The 7,559-nt window shown below is 39.0% G+C and overlaps 1 pseudogene; it reads right to left on the reverse strand.

Moving 5' to 3' along the window:
• Nucleotides 1-238: 238 nt before the first annotated feature.
• Nucleotides 239-7,309, reverse strand: LOC102876326 (annotated as a pseudogene).
• Between the last annotated feature and the right edge of the window lie 250 nt (nucleotides 7,310-7,559).

Genomic DNA, 7,559 nt, shown 5'->3' on the forward strand with positions numbered 1-7,559 from the left:
ACCTAGTTCTTACCCAGTGCAATACATCTCCTAATTACTGGTACCAAAGATGTTGATCGTGGATCCAAGTAAGATGAAATTGTTCACAGTTACAAACTTTTCTCCATCTATCCTGATGTTGCTTATCAGTCTATTGGGGAGAATTTTTGTCTTCTAGATGTTGAGAGACAAACCATATTGAAGACTGTAGTCTTTTTTAAAAAAAGTTTATACTTTAAGTAATGAATACAGATGGACTTTAGATTTTGTAGAAAACAGCCACATCCGTGAACTGCACATAGTGTTCAAAAGTCGTTGTCTGTTCTTCCAGTATATCTGTGCTAACTTTATCATCTTCAACTGCACACTGTATTTGAAGCTGCGTAACTCCATATCCCACCAGTACTAGCTTAGAAGGACCACAGATCAAGCCATCTGCCTATTTCTAATAAACTCTTCCAATTTTGCAATGTTGGTTTCATCATCCCAAGATTTCATGTCTTGTAAGATTGAAGACTTTGCAACAAGTGCAGATTGTTGGCTTTCTTTGACTCATACTGTGCAAGACGTTCTTCTCTTCTCTTAGGAAGCAAGACGTCTTTGCTTCCTCACTTTCTTCTTCCTCCTCCTCAGATCAAGAGAGAGCAATGTCAGCGCCATCTTTACTGTCTGTGGCCTCATTTCCTGTGGTGTCTACCACATTAACAGCGTCATACTTGCCCAAAGCTTTCTCTTCATGCTTGCCAGGCTGGCCTTTCTCTCGTCATTCATGTTATTACACCAATGGAGAATATGACACATGTTGGCAGGTGGGAGGCTGGAGATGTCTTCAAACACTGCTACATCTGTTTGTGATGGCACATATTCCTTGCTGTAGCTCTTGTCAGCCAGGTTGTGGACCTTGTGGACTTGGAGGTTGGCTGTAGTCTTGAGGTCTCCGAAATTCACAATGCTGGCTGTATCTGGAGCTAAGTGGCACAAGAAGAGGGGAGATAGTCGGTCCCAAGACTCAAAGTGGAGGTGGAAAGGGCAAGGATACAGTGTGTTTAAAAAAATTTTTTTTAATGCTGTAGTTTTTGATACTTTGCATCAAGTTTTTCAAGTTCTCCTCACATTTAGCAAGCAAGGTTGTTTCCTCTACATAACACAGGTTGTTGATGTCTTCCTCCAATCCTGATGCTACATTTTTCTTCATAGAGTCCAGCTTCACAGATAATTTTCTCTGCATACAGATTGAATAAATATGGAGAAAGGATACAACCCTGATGCACACTTTCCTGATTTTAAACCAAGCAGTGTTCCCTTGCTCTGTTTGGACAATCGCTTCTTTGTCTAGATATAAGTTTTGAATGAACGTAATTAAATGTTCTGAGATTCTCATTCTTCTCAATGTTAGCTATAGTTTGTTATGGCCCACATAGTCAAATGCCTTTTCATAGTCAATAAAGCACAAATAGACATTCTTCTGCTGTTCTTCACTATCTGACATCAGCAATGGTATCCCTGCTGCCACAGCCTCTTCTAAACTTGGCTTGAACTTCTGACAACTCTTTGTCTATGTTCTTTTCTAACCATTTTAGAATGATCTTCAGCAATATTTTGCTTGCATGTGATATTAATGATAATTGTTTTTTTCATTATCACTGGCTCTTACTCATTTTGTACTTCCTGAAATTTGGTAAATTTTTTTTTTAAAAAAGAACTGACTTTCAGTTAACATTAAAAGATCTAGTTAAAATAAAAAAAATAAAGTGATAGACTTCAGGATTCTAGTGTGGAATGTAAGGAACTCAGTCATTATTTCTTTCGTCCTCACAACAAATAAAAAGATGAAACACAGACATTCTTTTTAGATTCCTCAGAGAATCGAGATCACAGTGCAAACTTCTTGTAAAGCTGGAGAGATAGACAATTACAGAAAATTACAATAATCATCAAATCACCTACAGACTTAACTGGAAGCAGAGACTGCTACTTTTTCACTCCCTCTACCTCATTACAGCTCCCAGATCTGGAGAAACAGAGACCTACAGAGAATCACCACCTACAGGACCAGAGATATCACTACACTGCTCTTTCTCCTCATATCCGCTTCACTGCTGTCCTGGACAAAGAGAAAAAAAGATCCTGGAGGCCCATAGCTTTCCTTGACAAAGTCCTGTCCTAAAGGTAAAAGTAGTCTCTGGCAGCAAAGTTCCTAAGAAATTATGGTGTTAACAGAAACAAAGTCTGTGACTTTCTGTTTTTAGGGGACAAAGATGAGCAATCTCTTCCCATGTGATTTTTTTGTTGCCTTTGTTCTGTGCCCTTTAGCAGAATATGGCTCATTGCAACCACATGAACAAGAGCAGCTCTGAATCCTGCCCTATCTTAAGCCATTCTCAGCATCTCCACCATGCTTGAGCTCACTGTTACAGTCACTGGGTCAGTTTCATTGAGGGTATTCCTATCTTTCTCTGTCCTTCTACCTTTCCCAGCATGATGTCTTTTTTCCAAAGACTGCTCTATCCTGATAACATGCCCAAAGAAGGTGAGATGAAGTTTCACCACACTGGTCTCTAAAGAACACCCTGGTGGCACCTTGGGAAGATCCTTGACAGCATATTTTCCTAATCATCTTGTTCCTTGTATTTATAGCCACTAAAGCTCAATGGTGGATCAGCACTAGGCTAGTTCATTACTCTTTGGCAATGAGTTTAAAGGGAAATTGATTTAGTATAGCCAAAGAATGAATAAGAAATGAAACACAGCCAGAGTGAGACTCACACACTTTGACCCTATTATCAGGAAGGGTTAGTTTCTGGAAAAGGACATCATACTTGTATAAATGGAATATCAGCAGGAGTAGAATATCCTCTATGACACCTAAGCTCTGACTCGTAGTGACTCTGTGTGAAATATAACAAGACCCTGCCAAAGTAGTGTCATCCTCACAATTTTTGCTGTGTTTAAGTTCATTGTTGTGGCTAAACATCCATCCATCTCACTGTGGATCTTCTACAGGAAAATAAATTTTTAAAAAGAAAGTTAAAAGTCAGGTTTCTAATATACATCTGTCTTAATGACAGTCTTTACTACTGCTGATAGACACTTGGTGAACTTTTGTAACACAAGTATATCAAGATAGTGGATGGAGAGAGTCACTAAATTGATCATGAATTTCAGTGTCTTATTCAGAAATAAGCAGGTTGTCCACTGAAATCTGGGACAGTAAAATACACTGTTAACAACCTGGTGTAATCCTGAACAAAATTAATAGCAGCCTTGTGTCCAGATTGGGAAAGAGGGACAGTTTCTCAATCAGATAAGTCCTAGAGGGATATTGCTAAACATCCTCAATAATTCTGAAGAAAGCAGTCAGATATTAAAATATTATGCGAACTTGAGAAACAGGCTATGGAACATAGAGGAAGAATATGGCAGTTGCCTCCCCCACCTCCAATCCCCCACCCCCACCCCCCACTGGATCACTTCCTGAGAAACCTGATAACATCTAAGCTGGTCACATCAAAGATCAGACCAGACAATGGATCCTGATAAGGGTCTGAGCCTGATCAAAATGGCCCAAACCTAACTTCATTAACACTCCAAATTCTGAGAAATACCATCTTAGTCCTCCCTAGGATGCCTATAAGAAGGAACCCCCCCCCTCCAAAAAACTGCCTGTGTGCCATTTCAATCCTCTCCGGGTGCTGTGCGGGCTGGGTCACTTGGCGCCCCCCTCAGACTACGCAATAAAGGCCTTTTAGTTCTTGGGACCAGTTTCTTTCTTTATTTCTCTTCCTCGCCCTCACCCTCTTTTCTTTTCTCTACCCCCCCCCCCCATTTAACAGAACAGAGAAGTGAAACAGCAAAGATAAAATTTCTTTGGGACATAAAGCTTTGTCAAGTCTCAGGAACTCTTATAGATATTGCTAAGTCTGTTCTGACATTATTCTTTGCACTTTCACAAGTGTACCTTTCATCTGTCACATATTGTTGTTAGGTGCTCTCAAGTCATTTGCGACTCAGTGATTCTATGCATATCTGCTCTGAACCCTGCCCTGTCTCAAGCCAATTTTATTGTCTTCGACACACTTACTTAAAATTCTTGCTTCCAAGTAGCAGCCTGATTTCTTCTCCAGTACTATAACTCAAAGGCATCAGTCTTCTGTCATCATTAGTTACTGCCAGCTCTCTGATGCATAGCAAGTAACTGTGAAGACTATCGCTTAGCTACGTATTAGTTTCTAGAATGACATCATTGCTCTTCAACACTCTAGAGAAGTCCTTGACAGCAGATTTTTCCAATGCAATTTGTTTTTTTTTAATTTCTTGGCTGCTGGTACCAAGATTTCTACTTTCTGGCTGCTGGCAGAATGTTGACTAATGAAAGAAGCATCAAAAGAAGATGGAAGGAGGACACAGGGTCCCTATACCAAAAAGAATTGGCTGACATGGAAGAATTTCATAAAACAACAGATGATCAAGAGGCAATGGTGATGAAGGAGGAACTTCAAGCTACTTTGAAGGAATTAGCCAAAAAACCAAGGCTCCAATAATTAACAGCTTATCAATTGACATATTTAAACAGATGTTTTTCTAGACTTGCTTACCAGGCTATGTCAAGAAATCTTTAGAGTAGTGAGAGAAGATCTTCACCCTGAAACCCACAGCGTCCCTTTTCACCAGGAAGTAGCTAAGAGAATACGCCATCCCCTTTTCCTTATGAATCAGGGTGAAGTCTCTCTCAGGGAGGAGTGATAGGGAATGGCAAAGGACACAAAATGACTTTGACAAGCACTGTGGCAACTGGACAATTAAAACAGACATTCGGATGGCAGGGAAGAAGAACAAACTGGGGAGGAGGGTAGAGAGAATGGTGCAGCAATGAAGGAATGAAAACCCAAAATCCCTGTAAATGTTCATTAAAACTAATAAAATTTAATAATAAAAAAATACAATATGCAGGAAAAAAAAAGAAATCTTGAGGACAATTGCCTTTATATTCTCATTTCAAGAAAAAAAAAGTTGATCTGACAGAGTGTGGAAATTATTGAGTGTCATTTTTAATATCAACATGCAAGCAAGATCCTGCTGAACACAGTACATTCTCCAGAATCATTCATATATTAGGACCTGAAGCAAGCCTCATCAAATTAAAAAAACATTGAAATAATACAAAGTATCTTCTCAGACCACAATGTCATTAAACTAGAAATTAACCAAATGACAGTAAACTTGCAAAACCATCCATGTGAAAGCTAATTAACTCTCTGCTAAAACAAAATTGCAATATAAAAGAAATAAAGATTGAAGCAAAAACAAAACACAGCTTCCTTGAAGCAAATGAAAATGAAAATATAACATACCAAAACCTCTGAGATGCAGCTCAGACAATAGCAATATGCACACACATAAAAAAAGGAAGAAAGAAGAAAAATTAATGATCTAACTCAACACCTTCATCAAACAGAAAAAAACAACAATCTAATCCTATAGCCTCTAGAAGAGAAAAGGAAATTATAAGGACACAATAATTAAAAAAAAAAAGAAATTACAAGGACAATTTTAGAAGAAAGAAAATGATAAGAACAACAACTGAAATCGATGAGATAGCAGAAAAACAACTGAAACCATCAATAAGATCAGAAGCTGGTTTCTTTAATGGGTCTATAAAATTGACAGACTCCTGGCAAACTTAACAAAAGAAAAAAAGAAGAGAAGACACAGATAATTCTATTAAGAAATTATAGACGTGACATCACAACAGAACTAGGTGAAATTAAGTCAATAATATTGGAATACTTCGAAAAACTATACTCATAACTGAGGAGGACCTGAAGTGCTTGCTGCAGAAGAAAGTCAAGGACTGCAGCCTTTAATATGGATTGACGCTCAACATCAAGAAAAACAAGATTCTCACCACTTGGCCAAATGGCAGCATCATTATGGATGGTGAGGAGATTGAGATAGTTAACAGTTTTCGTTTGCTTGACTTCATAGTCAACACTCTTGATATCAGCAGCCAGGAAATCAAGAGACAAATTGTATTGGGAAAGTCAGCTGTCAGGGACCTCTCCAGAGTACTGAAGAGCAACAACTGGAGACTAAGGTGTGCCTGATCCAGGCCATAGTCTTCACAATTGCGCGCTGTGCATTGGAGAGCAGGACAGTGACTAAGAATGATAGAGAATTGATGTCTTTGAGCTGTGGTGCTGGAGAAGAGTGTTGAATATACCATGGACTGCTAGGAGAACAAACAGGTTTGTCTTGGAAAGGGTGAAATCAGGCTACTCCTTGGAGTCAAGGATTCTGAAGCTTTGTCTGACATACTTTGGGCATGTTGCAGGGAGGGACCAGTCCTTGGAGAGGGACATCATGTTTGGGAGAGTGGAGAGACAGCGCAGGAGAGGAAGACCCTCGATGAGATGGATCTATTCTGTGATTGGGGTAATGGGAGTGGGTGTGGCAGTGACAGTGAGGTTGGCACAGGATAGAGCAGGGTTTAGGGCTCTTGTGCATAGGGTCGTTATGAGTTGCAAGCAACTCAATGGTACATAGCAACAATAACAAGAGGAAATGGACAAATTCTTTGATATTCATGCTCTATTCAGATTTACCTGGATAGATGTAGAACACTTGAATAGACCCATCACAAAAGAAGAAGTTGAACAAGTCATAAAAAAGACTTCTCCACAAGAAAAGTTCTGGACCAGATGTCTTCCTGGCTGAATTATATTGAACATTCAGAGAAGACCCATCATCATTTCTATTTAAAGTATTTAAAAAAAATAATAAGGAACATTCCCAGAGTGATTCTGTCAAGCAAGCTTAACCCTAATACTAAAAGTACGTAAAGATATTACTAAGAAAGAAAATCACAGACCAATATTTCTCATGAATATAGATGCAAAAATCCTTAACAAAATACTAGCTAATAGGATCCAACAGCAGTAAAAAAATTTCATCATGACCAAGTGGGTTTCATAAGAGATATGCAAGGATGGCTCAACATGAGAAAAACAATCAGTGTAATTCATCACATTAACAAAGCAAATAATAAGAACCACATGAGCCTATCAATTGATGCAGAAAAAGCCCTTGACAAAATTCAACACCCTTTCCTGATTAAAACATGTAGCAAAATTGGAATAGAAGGTAATTCCCTCAACATAGTAAAGTATATACACAAAACTAAGAGTCAACATCATTGTCAATAGAGAGAGGATAAAGACATTCCTTTTGAAAGCAGGAATTAGATAAGGATGCCCATTATCCCCTCTCTTATTCAATATTAGAAATCTTAGTGAGAGCAGTAAAACAAGGGAAGGAAATAGCAGGTACCCATATTGGCAAAGAGGAGATAAAACTTGCTCTGATTATCCTTGGAGGCTAGGATTATGAAGCTTGGTCTCACATACTTTAGGCATGCGACCAGAAGGGACCAGTCTTTTGAGAAGGACATTAGGCTTGGATGGGTGGAGAGACAGCACAGGAGAGGAAGGTCCTGGATGAGATGGACTGATACAGAAACTGGGTTAATGGCAGTAGGTATGTTGGAGTCAGTGAGATTGGCTCAAGACAGGGCAGACTTCAGA

The sequence above is a fragment of the Elephantulus edwardii genome, unplaced genomic scaffold (genome assembly GCF_000299155.1).
Source record: "Elephantulus edwardii isolate Elephantulus edwardi_28Jun2011 unplaced genomic scaffold, EleEdw1.0 scaffold00064, whole genome shotgun sequence".
NCBI classification, from domain to species: domain Eukaryota; kingdom Metazoa; phylum Chordata; class Mammalia; order Macroscelidea; family Macroscelididae; genus Elephantulus; species Elephantulus edwardii.